Below are 14,081 nucleotides of genomic sequence, written 5' to 3' on the forward strand. Positions count from 1 at the left end.
CTTTAGTCTAACATTATCCTAACTGAGATATTTTAGCCAGGTGTCATGAAAAGCTTTCCGTATCATTTTTAATCATTGTAGACAAGACACAGAAGTCTAAATCATTCACTGTGAGGGTACAGCTATGTCTTAAACTTTGTTGTATCCTTCTCCAGTTAACTGGGTGTAATTAGGGAATTTGTTTTTTATTCTGCAAGCTAGGTATTTCTTTTTTTCTAAACTCTAAATAGGCTAGCAATCTAATGCACAGAAATGTGTGGCATGAGTAAGCAAGCTATTTCATCCGACACTTTGGTTCAAGGGAAGATGGAGACTGATGCAGACTGCGGGTTACCTAAAAATCAAGATAGAAACAGTAAATAATGGAAGTCAAAGCTGAAGGCAAGAGAGGTGGAATCCATTTTGAAAGGAAGATAGAAAACAAGTACTGTCTTGTACTGATGGTATGTCAATTAGGTTGATGAAAGGTTTTATCAATTAAATAAAACGTCACCAGAAGCTGAATCCAAGAAAGAAACACGCCTAAAAAGCTGTCTTCTGAGTCTTTGCCGAAACCCGGGATTGAACCAGGGACCTTTAGATCTTCAGTCTAACGCTCTCCCAACTGAGCTATTTCGGCCAGTTATTTCACAGCTCCCTCCGTTTTCTTCTTAATCATTGTAGACAAGACATACACCTCCAAATCATTCACTTTGATGGTACAGCTATGTCTTAAACTTCCGGTATCCTTCTGCAGCTAACTGGGTGCATTTACTCATTTACTTTTTTGGTGCGCAACCTAGGTACTTCTTTTATTCCAAACTCTGAATAGGCACACAAATGTGTGGGATGAGTAAGCAAGCTATATCATCTGACAGCTTGGTTCATGGGAAAATAGAAGATGATGCAGCCTAAGCTTTACATTAAAATCAAGATACAAACTGGAAATAATGGAAGTCAAAGCTGAAGGCAACAGAGGTGGAAGCCATTTTGAAAGGAAGATAGAACGCAAGTGCTGTGCTCTACTGATGGTATGTCGATCAGGTTATTCAAAGGTTTCATCTATGAACTAAAATGTCTACTGAAGCTGACTCCAAGAGAGAACTACACCTAATTAGCTAGGTGCTCAGTCCTTGCCGAAACCCGGGATTGAACCAGGGACCTTTAGATCTTCAGTCTAACGCTCTCCCAACTGAGCTATTTCGGCCAGTTGTCAGAGAATACCTTCCTGATGATTCTTAATCATTGTAGGCAACAAGTGGGCATCTGATCAATCACTAGGAGGGTACATCTATGTGTTAAAGTATGCTGTATCCTTCTGCAGCTAACTGGGCACAATTAGTCAATTTATTTTTTATTGCGCAAGCTAGGTATTTCTTTTTTTCTAAACGCTAAATAGGCTAGCAATCTAATACACAGAAATGTGTGGCATGAGGAAGCAAGCTATATCATCTGACACTTTGGTCCAAGGTTAGATGGAAAATGATGCAGGCTACAGTTTACCCTAAAATCGAGATAGAAACGGCAAATAATCGAAGTCAAAGCTGAAGGCAAGAGAGGTGGAAACCATTTTCAAAGGAAGATAGAAAACACGTACTGTCTTGTACTGATGGTATGTCAATTAGGTTGATGAAAGGTTTTATCAATTAAATAAAACGTCACCAGAAGCTGAATCCAAGAAAGAAACACGCCTAACAAGCTGCCTTCTGAGTCTTTGTCGAAACCCGGGATTGAACCAGGGACCTTTAGATCTTCAGTCTAACACTCTCCCAACTGAGCTATTTCGGCCAGTTATTTCACAGGTCCCTCCGTTTTCTTCTTAATCATTGTAGACAAGACATACACCTCGAAATCATTCACTTTGAGGGTACAGCTATGTCTTAAACTTCCGGTATCCTTCTGCAGCTAACTGGGTGCATTTACTCATTTACTTTTTTGGTGCGCAACCTAGGTACTTCTTTTATTCCAAACTCTGAATAGGCACACAAATGTGTGGGATGAGTAAGCAAGCTATATCATCTGACAGCTTGGTTCATGGGAAAATAGAAGATGATGCAGCCTAAGCTTTACATTAAAATCAAGATAGAAACTGGAAATAATGGAAGTCAAAGCTGAAGGCAAGAGAGGTGGAAGCCATTTTCAAAGGAAGATAGAACGCAAGTGCTGTGCTCTACTGATGGTATGTCGATCAGGTTATTGAAAGGTTTCATCTATGAACTAAAATGTCTACTGAAGCTGACTCCAAGAGAGAACTACACCTAATTAGCTAGGTGCTCACTCCTTGCCAAAACCCGGGATTGAACCAGAGACCTTTAGATCTTCAGTCTAACGCTCTCCCAACTGAGCTATTTCGGCCAGTTGTCAAAGAATACCTTCCTGATGATTCTTAATCATTGTAGGCAACAAGTGGGCATCTGATCAATCACTAGGAGGGTACATCTATGTGTTAAAGTATGTTGTATCTTTCTGCAGCTAACTGGGCACAATTAGTCAATTTATTTTTTATTGCGCAAGCTAGGTATTTCTTTTTTTCTAAACGCTAAATAGGCTAGCAATCTAATACACAGAAATGTGTGGCATGAGGAAGCAAGCTATATCATCTGACACTTTGGTCCAAGGTTAGATGGAAAATGATGCAGGCTACAGTTTACCCTAAAATCGAGATAGAAACGGGAAATAATGGAAGTCAAAGCTGAAGGCAAGAGAGGTGGAATCCATTTTCAAAGGAAGATAGAAAACACGTACTGTCTTGTACTGATGGTATGTCAATTAGGTTGATGAAAGGTTTTATTAATTAAATAAAACGTCACCGGAAGCTGACTCCAAAAAAGAAACTTGCCTGACGAACTAGCTGCTCAGTCTTTGACCAAACCAAGAATTTAACCAGGGACCCTTAGATCTAAAGTTTGACGTCCTCGCAACTGAGCTCTTTCAGCCCGTTTTTTCACAGTGCCTTCCTTATTATTATTAATCATTGTAGACAAGAAATATAAGTCGCAATCATTCACTGTGAGGGTACAGCTATGTGTTACACTTTGCTGTATCCTTCTGTAGCTAACTGGGGGCAATTACTCCTTTACTTTTTTGCTACGCGAGCTAGGTACTTCTTTTTTTCTAAACTCTGAATAGGCTACCATTCTCATAAACAGAAATGTGTGGCATGACTAAGCAAGCTATATCATCTGACAGTTTGGCTCATGGGAAAATGGAAGATGACGCCGCCTACGGTTTACATCAAAATCAAGATACAAACGGGAAATAATGGAAGTCAAAGCTGAAGGCAAGAGAGGTGGAAGCCATTTTGAAAGGAAGATAGAAAATAAGTGCTCTTTTGTACCGATGGCATGTCGATCAGGTTGATGCAAGTTTTTATCAATGAAATAAAATGTCCCTTGAGAGTGACTCCAAGAAAGAAACATGCCTAACAAGCTGAGTGCTTGGTCTTTGGCACAACCCAGGATTGAACCAAGGACCTTTTTTTATCTTTAGTCTAACATTCTCCCAACTGAGATATTTAAACCAGGTGTCATGAAAAGCTTTCCGTATCATTTTTAATCATTGTAGACAAGACACAGAAGTCTAAATCATTCACTGTGAGGGTACAGCTATGTCTTAAACTTTGCTGTATCCTTCTCCAGTTAACTGGGTGTAATTAGGGAATTCGTTTTTTATTGTGCAAGCTAGGTATTTCTTTTTTTCTAAACTCTAAATAGGCTAGCAATCTAATGCACAGAAATGTGTGGCATGAGTAAGCAAGCTATTTCATCCGACACTTTGGTTCAAGGGAAGATGGAGACTGATGCAGACTGCGGGTTACCTAAAAATCAAGACAGAAACAGTAAATAATGGAAGTCAAAGCTGAAGGCAAGAGAGGTGGAAACCATTTTCAAAGGAAGATAGAAAACACGTACTGTCTTGTACTGATGGTATGTCAATTAGGTTGATGAAAGGTTTTATCAATTAAATAAAACGTCACCAGAAGCTGAATCCAAGAAAGAAACACGCCTAACAAGCTGTCTTCTGAGTCTTTGCCGAAACCCGGGATTGAACCAGGGACCTTTAGATCTTCAGTCTAACGCTCTCCCAACTGAGCTATTTCGGCCACTTATTGCGCAGGTCCCTCCGTATTTTTCTTAATCATTGTAGACAAGACATACACCCCGAAATCATTCACTTTGAGGGTACAGCTATGTCTTAAACTTCCGGTATCCTTCTGCAGCTAACTGGGTGCAATTACTCATTTACTTTTTTGGTGCGCAACCTAGGTACTTCTTTTATTCCAAACTCTGAATAGGCACACAAATGTGTGGGATGAGTAAGCAAGCTATATCATCTGACAGCTTGGTTCATGGGAAAATGGAAGATGATGCAGCCTAAGGTTTACATTAAAATCAAGATAGAAACTGGAAATAATGGAAGTCAAAGCTGAAGGCAAGAGAGGTGGAAGCCATTTTGAAAGGAAGATAGAACGCAAGTGCTGTGCTCTACTGATGGTATGTTGAACAGGTTATTAAAAGGTTTCATCTATGAACTAAAATGTCTACTGAAGCTGACTCCAAGAGAGAACTACACCTAATTAGCTAGGTGCTCAGTCCTTGCCAAAACCCGGGATTGAACCAGAGAGCTTTAGATCTTCAGTTTAACGCTCTCCCAAATGAGCTATTTCGGCCAGTTGTCAGAGAATACCTTCCTGATGATTCTTAATCATTGCAGGCAACAAGTGGGCATCTGATCAATCACTAGGAGGGTACATCTATGTGTTAAAGTATGCTGTATCCTTCTGCAGCTAACTGGGCACAATTAGTCAATTTATTTTTTATTGCGCAAGCTAGGTATTTCTTTTTTTATAAACGCTAAATAGGCTAGCAATCTAATACACAGAAATGTGTGGCATGAGGAAGCAAGCTATATCATCTGACACTTTGGTCCAAGGTTAGATGGAAAATGATGCAGGCTACAGTTTACCCTAAAATCGAGATAGAAACGGCAAATAATGGAAGTCAAAGCTGAAGGCAAGAGAGGTGGAATCCATTTTCAAAGGAAGATAGAAAACACGTACTGTCTTGTACTGATGGTATGTCAATTAGGTTGATGAAAGGTTTTATTAATTAAATAAAACGTCACCGGAAGCTGACTCCAAAAAAGAAACTTGCATGACGAACTAGCTGCTCAGTCTTTGACCAAACCAAGGCTTTAACCAGGGACCCTTAGATCTAAAGTTTGACGTCCTCGCAACTGAGCTCTTTCAGCCCGTTTTTTCACAGTGCCTTCCTTATTATTGTTAATCATTGTAGACAAGAAATATAAGTCGCAATCATTCACTGTGAGGGTACAGCTATGTGTTACACTTTGCTGTATCCTTCTGTAGCTAACTGGGGGCAATTACTCCTTTACTTTTTTGCTACGCGAGCTAGGTACTTCTTTTTTTCTAAACTCTGAATAGGCTACCACTCTCATAAACAGAAATGTGTGGCATGACTAAGCAAGCTATATCATCTGACAGTTTGGCTCATGGGAAAATGGAAGATGACGCCGCCTACGGTTAACATCAAAATCAAGATACAAACGGGAAATAATGGAAGTCAAAGCTGAAGGCAAGAGAGGTGGAAGCCATTTTGAAAGGAAGATAGAAAATAAGTGCTCTTTTGTACCGATGGCATGTCGATCAGGTTGATGCAAGTTTTTATCAATGAAATAAAATGTCACTTGAGAGTGACTCCAAGAAAGAAACATGCCTAACAAGCTGAGTGCTTGGTCTTTGGCACAACCCAGGATTGAACCAAGGACCTTTTTTATCTTTAGTCTAACATTCTCCCAACTGAGATATTTTAGCCAGGTGTCATGAAAACCTTTCAGTATCATTTTTAATCATTGTAGACAAGACACAGAAGTCTAAATCATTCACTGTGAGGGTTCAGCTATGTCTTAAACTTTGCTGTATCCTTCTCCAGTTAACTGGGTGTAATTAGGGAATTCGTTTTTTATTGTGCAAGCTAGGTATTTCTTTTTTTCTAAACGCTAAATAGGCTAGCAATCTAATACACAGAAATGTGTGGCATGAGGAAGCAAGCTATATCATCTGACACTTTGGTCCAAGGTTAGATGGAAAATGATGCAGGCTACAGTTTACCCTAAAATCGAGATAGAAACGGCAAATAATCGAAGTCAAAGCTGAAGGCAAGAGAGGTGGAAACCATTTTCAAAGGAAGATAGAAAACACGTACTGTCTTGTACTGATGGTATGTCAATTAGGTTGATGAAAGGTTTTATCAATTAAATAAAACGTCACCAGAAGCTGAATCCAAGAAAGAAACACGCCTAACAAGCTGCCTTCTGAGTCTTTGTCGAAACCCGGGATTGAACCAGGGACCTTTAGATCTTCAGTCTAACACTCTCCCAACTGAGCTATTTCGGCCAGTTATTTCACAGGTCCCTCCGTTTTCTTCTTAATCATTGTAGACAAGACATACACCTCGAAATCATTCACTTTGAGGGTACAGCTATGTCTTAAACTTCCGGTATCCTTCTGCAGCTAACTGGGTGCATTTACTCATTTACTTTTTTGGTGCGCAACCTAGGTACTTCTTTTATTCCAAACTCTGAATAGGCACACAAATGTGTGGGCTGAGTAAGCAAGCTATATCATCTGACAGCTTGGTTCATGGGAAAATAGAAGATGATGCAGCCTAAGCTTTACATTAAAATCAAGATAGAAACTGGAAATAATGGAAGTCAAAGCTGAAGGCAAGAGAGGTGGAAGCCATTTTGAAAGGAAGATAGAACGCAAGTGCTGTGCTCTACTGATGGTATGTCGATCAGGTTATTGAAAGGTTTCATCTATGAACTAAAATGTCTACTGAAGCTGACTCCAAGAGAGAACTACACCTAATTAGCTAGGTGCTCACTCCTTGCCAAAACCCGGGATTGAACCAGGGACCTTTAGATCTTCAGTCTAACGTTCTCCCAACTGAGCTATTTCGGCCAGTTGTCAAAAAATACCTTCCTGATGATTCTTAATCATTGTAGGCAACAAGTGGGCATCTGATCAATCACTAGGAGGGTACATCTATGTGTTAAAGTATGCTGTATCCTTCTGCAGCTAACTGGGCACAATTAGTCAATTCATTTTTTATTGCGCAAGCTAGGTATTTCTTTTTTTCTAAACGCTAAATAGGCTAGCAATCTAATACACAGAAATGTGTGGCATGAGGAGGCAAGCTATATCATCTGACACTTTGGTCCAAGGTTAGATGGAAAATGATGCAGGCTACAGTTTACCCTAAAATCGAGATAGAAACGGGAAATAATGGAAGTCAAAGCTGAAGGCAAGAGAGGTGGAATCCATTTTCAAAGGAAGATAGAAAACACGTACTGTCTTGTACTGATGGTATGTCAATTAGGTTGATGAAAGGTTTTATTAATTAAATAAAACGTCACCGGAAGCTGACTCCAAAAAAGAAACTTGCCTGACGAACTAGCTGCTCAGTCTTTGACCAAACCAAGAATTTAACCAGGGACCCTTAGATCTAAAGTTTGACGTCCTCGCAACTGAGCTCTTTCAGCCCGTTTTTTCACAGTGCCTTCCTTATTATTATTAATCATTGTAGACAAGAAATATAAGTCGCAATCATTCACTGTGAGGGTACAGCTATGTGTTACACTTTGCTGTATCCTTCTGTAGCTAACTGGGGGCAATTACTCCTTTACTTTTTTGCTACGCGAGCTAGGTACTTATTTTTTTCTAAACTCTGAATAGGCTACCATTCTTATAAACAGAAATGTGTGGCATGACTAAGCAAGCTATATCATCTGACAGTTTGGCTCATGGGAAAATGGAAGATGACGCCGCCTACGGTTTACATCAAAATCAAGATAGAAACGGGAAATAATGGAAGTCAAAGCTGAAGGCAAGAGAGGTGGAAGCCATTTTGAAAGGAAGATAGAAAATAAGTGCTCTTTTGTACCGATGGCATGTCGATCAGGTTGATGCAAGTTTTTATCAATGAAATAAAATGTCCCTTGAGAGTGACTCCAAGAAAGAAACATGCCTAACAAGCGGAGTGCTTGGTCTTTGGCACAACCCAGGATTGAACCAAGGACCTTTTTTTATCTTTAGTCTAACATTCTCCCAACTGAGATATTTAAACCAGGTGTCATAAAAAGCTTTCCGTATCATTTATAATCATTGTAGACAAGACACAGAAGTCTAAATCATTCACTGTGAGTGTACAGCTATGTCTTAAACTTTGCTGTATCCTTCTCCAGTTAACTGGGTGTAATTAGGGAATTCGTTTTTTATTGTGCAAGCTAGGTATTTCTTTTTTTCTAAACTCTAAATAGGCTAGCAATCTAAGGCACACAAATGTGTGGGATGAGTAAGCAAGCTATATCATCTGACAGCTTGGTTCATGGGAAAATAGAAGATGATGCAGCCTAAGCTTTACATTAAAATCAAGATACAAACTGGAAATAATGGAAGTCAAAGCTGAAGGCAAGAGAGGTGGAAGCCATTTTGAAAGGAAGATAGAACGCAAGTGCTGTGCTCTACTGATGGTATGTCGATCAGGTTATTGAAAGGTTTCATCTATGAACTAAAATGTCTACTGAAGCTGACTCCAAGAGAGAACTACACCTAATTAGCTAGGTGCTCAGTCCTTGCCGAAACCCGGGATTGAACCAGGGACCTTTAGATCTTCAGTCTAACGCTCTCCCAACTGAGCTATTTTGGCCAGTTGTCAGAAAATACCTTCCTGATGATTCTTAATCATTGTAGGAAACAAGTGGGCATCTGATCAATCACTAGGAGGGTACATCTATGTGTTAAAGTATGCTGTATCCTTCTGCAGCTAACTGGGCACAATTAGTCAATTTATTTTTTATTGCGCAAGCTAGGTATTTCTTTTTTTCTAAACGCTAAATAGGCTAGCAATCTAATACACAGAAATGTGTGGCATGAGGAAGCAAGCTATATCATCTGACACTTTGGTCCAAGGTTAGATGGAAAATGATGCAGGCTACAGTTTACCCTAAAATCGAGATAGAAACGGCAAATAATGGAAGTCAAAGCTGAAGGCAAGAGAGGTGGAATCCATTTTCAAAGAAAGATAGAAAACACGTACTGTCTTGTACTGATGGTATGTCAATTAGGTTGATGAAAGGTTTTATTAATTAAATAAAACGTCACCGGAAGCTGACTCCAAAAAAGAAACTTGCCTGACGAACTAGCTGCTCAGTCTTTGACCAAACCAAGGATTTAACCAGGGACCCTTAGATCTAAAGTTTGACGTCCTCGCAACTGAGCTCTTTCAGCCCGTTTTTTCACAGTGCCTTCCTTATTATTGTTAATCATTGTAGACAAGAAATATAAGTCGCAATCATTCACTGTGAGGGTACAGCTATGTGTTACACTTTGCTGTATCCTTCTGTAGCTAACTGGGGGCAATTACTCCTTTACTTTTTTGCTACGCGAGGTAGGTACTTCTTTTTTTCTAAACTCTGAATAGGCTACCACTCTCATAAACAGAAATGTGTGGCATGACCAAGCAAGCTATATCATCTGACAGTTTGGCTCATGGGAAAATGGAAGATGACGCCGGCTACGGTTTACATTAAAATCAAGATAGAAACGGGAAATAATGGAAGTCAAAGCTGAAGGCAAGAGAGGTGGAAGCCATTTTGAAAGGAAGATAGAAAATAGGTGCTCTTTTGTACCGATGGCATGTCGATCAGGTTGATGCAAGTTTTTATCAATGAAATAAAATGTCACTTGAGAGTGATTCCAAGAAAGAAACATGCCTAACAAGCTGAGTGCTTGGTCTTTGGCACAACCCAGGATTGAACCAAGGACCTTTTTTATCTTTAGTCTAACATTCTCCCAACTGAGATATTTAAACCAGGTGTCATGAAAAGCTTTCCGTATCATTTTTAATCATTGTAGACAAGACACAGAAGTCTAAATCATTCACTGTGAGGGTACAGCTATGTCTTAAACTTTGCTGTATCCTTCTCCAGTTAACTGGGTGTAATTAGGGAATTCGTTTTTTATTGTGCAAGCTAGGTATTTCTTTTTTTCTAAGCTCTAAATAGGCTAGCAATCTAATGCACAGAAATGTGTGGCATGAGTAAGCAAGCTATTTCATCCGACACTTTGGTTCAAGGGAAGATGGAGACTGATGCAGACTGCGGGTTACCTAAAAATCAAGGTAGAAACAGTAAATAATGGAAGTCAAAGCTGAAGGCAAGAGAGGTGGAATCCATTTTGAAAGGAAGATAGAAAACAAGTACTGTCTTGTACTGATGGTATGTCAATTAGGTTGATGAAAGGTTTTATCAATTAAATAAAACGTCACCAGAAGCTGAATCCAAGAACGAAACACGTCTAAAAAGCTGTCTTCTGAGTCTTTGCCGAAACCCGGGATTGAACCAGGGACCTTTAGATCTTCAGTCTAACGCTCTCCCAACTGAGCTATTTCGGCCAGTTATTTCACAGCTCCCTCCGTTTTCTTCTTAATCATTGTAGACAAGACATACACCTCCAAATCATTCACTTTGATGGTACAGCTATGTCTTAAACTTCCGGTATCCTTCTGCAGCTAACTGGGTGCATTTACTCATTTACTTTTTTGGTGCGCAACCTAGGTACTTCTTTTATTCCAAACTCTGAATAGGCACACAAATGTGTGGGATGAGTAAGCAAGCTTTATCATCTGACAGCTTGGTTCATGGGAAAATAGAAGATGATGCAGCCTAAGCTTTACATTAAAATCAAGATACAAACTGGAAATAATGGAAGTCAAAGCTGAAGGCAACAGAGGTGGAAGCCATTTTGAAAGGAAGATAGAACGCAAGTGCTGTGCTCTACTGATGGTATGTCGATCAGGTTATTGAAAGGTTTCATCTATGAACTAAAATGTCTACTGAAGCTGACTCCAAGAGAGAACTACACCTAATTAGCTAGGTGCTCAGTCCTTGCCGAAACCCGGGATTGAACCAGGGACCTTTAGATCTTCAGTCTAACGCTCTCCCAACTGAGCTATTTCGGCCAGTTGTCAGAGAATACCTTCCTGATGATTCTTAATCATTGTAGGCAACAAGTGGGCATCTGATCAATCACTAGGAGGGTACATCTATGTGTTAAAGTATGCTGTATCCTTCTGCAGCTAACTGGGCACAATTAGTCAATTTATTTTTTATTGCGCAAGCTAGGTATTTCTTTTTTTCTAAACGCTAAATAGGCTAGCAATCTAATACACAGAAATGTGTGGCATGAGGAAGCAAGCTATATCATCTGACACTTTGGTCCAAGGTTAGATGGAAAATGATGCAGGCTACAGTTTACCCTAAAATCGAGATAGAAACGGCAAATAATCGAAGTCAAAGCTGAAGGCAAGAGAGGTGGAATCCATTTTCAAAGGAAGATAGAAAACACGTACTGTCTTGTACTGATGGTATGTCAATTAGGTTGATGAAAGGTTTTATTAATTAAATAAAACGTCACCGGAAGCTGACTCCAAAAAAGAAACTTGCCTGACGAACTAGCTGCTCAGTCTTTGACCAAACCAAGAATTTAACCAGGGACCCTTAGATCTAAAGTTTGACGTCCTCGCAACTGAGCTCTTTCAGCCCGTTTTTTCACAGTGCCTTCCTTATTATTGTTAATCATTGTAGACAAGAAATATAAGTCGCAATCATTCACTGTGAGGGTACAGCTATGTGTTACACTTTGCTGTATCCTTCTGTAGCTAACTGGGGGCAATTACTCCTTTACTTTTTTGCTACGTGAGGTAGGTACTTCTTTTTTTCTAAACTCTGAATAGGCTACCACTCTCATAAACAGAAATGTGTGGCATGACCAAGCAAGCTATATCATCTGACAGTTTGGCTCATGGGAAAATGGAAGATGACGCCGGCTACGGTTTACATCAAAATCAAGATAGAAACGGGAAATAATGGAAGTCAAAGCTGAAGGCAAGAGAGGTGGAAGCCATTTTGAAAGGAAGATAGAAAATAAGTGCTCTTTTGTACCGATGGCATGTCGATCAGGTTGATGCAAGTTTTTATCAATGAAATAAAATGTCCCTTGAGAGTGACTCCAAGAAAGAAACATGCCTAACAAGCTGAGTGCTTGGTCTTTGGCACAACCCAGGATTGAACCAAGGACCTTTTTTTATCTTTAGTCTAACATTCTCCCAACTGAGATATTTAAACCAGGTGTCATGAAAAGCTTTCCGTATCATTTTTAATCATTGTAGACAAGACACAGAAGTCTAAATCATTCACTGTGAGGGTACAGCTATGTCTTAAACTTTGCTGTATCCTTCTCCAGTTAACTGGGTGTAATTAGGGAATTCGTTTTTTATTGTGCAAGCTAGGTATTTCTTTTTTTCTAAACTCTAAATAGGCTAGCAATCTAATGCACAGAAATGTGTGGCATGAGTAAGCAAGCTATTTCATCCGACACTTTGGTTCAAGGGAAGATGGAGACTGATGCAGACTGCGGGTTACCTAAAAATCAAGACAGAAACAGTAAATAATGGAAGTCAAAGCTGAAGGCAAGAGAGGTGGAATCCATTTTGAAAGGAAGATAGAAAACAAGTACTGTCTTGTACTGATGGTATGTCAATTAGGTTGATGAAAGATTTTATCAATTAAATAAAACGTCCCCAGAAGCTGAATCCAAGAAAGAAACACACCTAACAAGCTGTCTTCTGAGTCTTTGCCGAAACCCGGGATTGAACCAGGGACCTTTAGATCTTCAGTCTAACGCTCTCCCAACTGAGCTTTTTCGGCCAGTTATTTCACAGCTCCCTCCGTTTTCTTCTTAATCATTGTAGACAAGACATACACCTCGAAATCATTCACTTTGAGGGTACAGCTATGTCTTAAACTTCCGGTATCCTTCTGCAGCTAACTGGGTGCATTTACTCATTTAATTTTTTGGTGCGCAACCTAGGTACTTCTTTATTCCAAACTCTGAATAGGCACACAAATGTGTGGGATGAGTAAGCAAGCTATATCATCTGACAGCTTGGTTCATGGGAAAATAGAAGATGATGCAGCCTAAGCTTTACATTAAAATCAAGATAGAAACTGGAAATAATGGAAGTCAAAGCTGAAGGCAAGAGAGGTGGAAGCCATTTTGAAAGGAAGACAGAAAATAAGTGCTCTTTTGTACCGATGGCATGTCGATCAGGTTGATGCAAGTTTTTATCAATGAAATAAAATGTCACTTGAGAGTGACTCCAAGAAAGAAACATGCCTAACAAGCTGAGTGCTTGGTCTTTGGCACAACCCAGGATTGGACCAAGGACCTTTTTTATCTTTAGTCTAACATTCTCCCAACTGAGATATTTTAGCCAGGTGTCATGAAAAGCTTTCCGTATCATTTTTAATCATTGTAGACAAGACACAGAAGTCTAAATCATTCACTGTGGGGGTACAGCTATGTCTTAAACTTTGCTGTATCCTTCTCCAGTTAACTGGGTGTAATTAGGGAATTTGTTTTTTATTGTGCAAGCTAGGTATTTCTTTTTTTCTAAACTCTAAATAGGCTAGCAATCTAATGCACAGAAATGTGTGGCATGAGTAAGCAAGCTATTTCATCCGACACTTTGGTTCAAGGGAAGATGGAGACTGATGCAGACTGCGGGTTACCTAAAAATCAAGACAGAAACAGTAAATAATGGAAGTCAAAGCTGAAGGCAAGAGAGGTGGAATCCATTTTGAAAGGAAGATAGAAAACAAGTACTGTCTTGTACTGATGGTATGTCAATTAGGTTGATGAAAGATTTTATCAATTAAATAAAACGTCCCCGGAAGCTGACTCCAAGAAAGAAACACACCTAACAAGCTGTCTTCTGAGTCTTTGCCGAAACCCGGGATTGAACCAGGGACCTTTAGATCTTCAGTCTAACGCTCTCCCAACTGAGATATTTCGGCCACTTATTGCGCAGGTCCCTCCGTATTTTTCTTAATCATTGTAGACAAGACATACACCCCGAAATCATTCACTTTGAGGGTACAGCTATGTCTTAAACTTCCGGTATCCTTCTGCAGCTAACTGGGTGCAATTACTCATTTAATTTTTTGGTGCGCAACCTAGG

The 14,081-nt window shown here is 39.7% G+C and overlaps 6 non-coding genes across 6 annotated transcripts; all 6 read right to left on the bottom strand.

Annotated features, from left to right (window-relative positions):
* Positions 1 to 546: 546 nt before the first annotated feature.
* Positions 547 to 619, bottom strand: TRNAF-GAA (transfer RNA phenylalanine (anticodon GAA)). Its single transcript has one exon. It is a non-coding gene; the product is annotated as a tRNA-Phe (tRNA).
* A 494-nt stretch (positions 620 to 1,113) lies between these two features.
* TRNAF-GAA (transfer RNA phenylalanine (anticodon GAA)) lies at positions 1,114 to 1,186 on the bottom strand. The gene has a single exon. It is a non-coding gene; the product is annotated as a tRNA-Phe (tRNA).
* A 2,822-nt stretch (positions 1,187 to 4,008) lies between these two features.
* TRNAF-GAA (transfer RNA phenylalanine (anticodon GAA)) lies at positions 4,009 to 4,081 on the bottom strand. The gene has a single exon. It is a non-coding gene; the product is annotated as a tRNA-Phe (tRNA).
* A 4,554-nt stretch (positions 4,082 to 8,635) lies between these two features.
* Positions 8,636 to 8,708, bottom strand: TRNAF-GAA (transfer RNA phenylalanine (anticodon GAA)). Its single transcript has one exon. It is a non-coding gene; the product is annotated as a tRNA-Phe (tRNA).
* A 1,673-nt stretch (positions 8,709 to 10,381) lies between these two features.
* TRNAF-GAA (transfer RNA phenylalanine (anticodon GAA)) lies at positions 10,382 to 10,454 on the bottom strand. Its single transcript has one exon. It is a non-coding gene; the product is annotated as a tRNA-Phe (tRNA).
* A 494-nt stretch (positions 10,455 to 10,948) lies between these two features.
* Positions 10,949 to 11,021, bottom strand: TRNAF-GAA (transfer RNA phenylalanine (anticodon GAA)). The gene has a single exon. It is a non-coding gene; the product is annotated as a tRNA-Phe (tRNA).
* Between the last annotated feature and the right edge of the window lie 3,060 nt (positions 11,022 to 14,081).

This window comes from Pleurodeles waltl, chromosome 8 (assembly GCF_031143425.1).
Source record: "Pleurodeles waltl isolate 20211129_DDA chromosome 8, aPleWal1.hap1.20221129, whole genome shotgun sequence".
Classification (NCBI taxonomy): Eukaryota; Metazoa; Chordata; class Amphibia; order Caudata; family Salamandridae; genus Pleurodeles; species Pleurodeles waltl.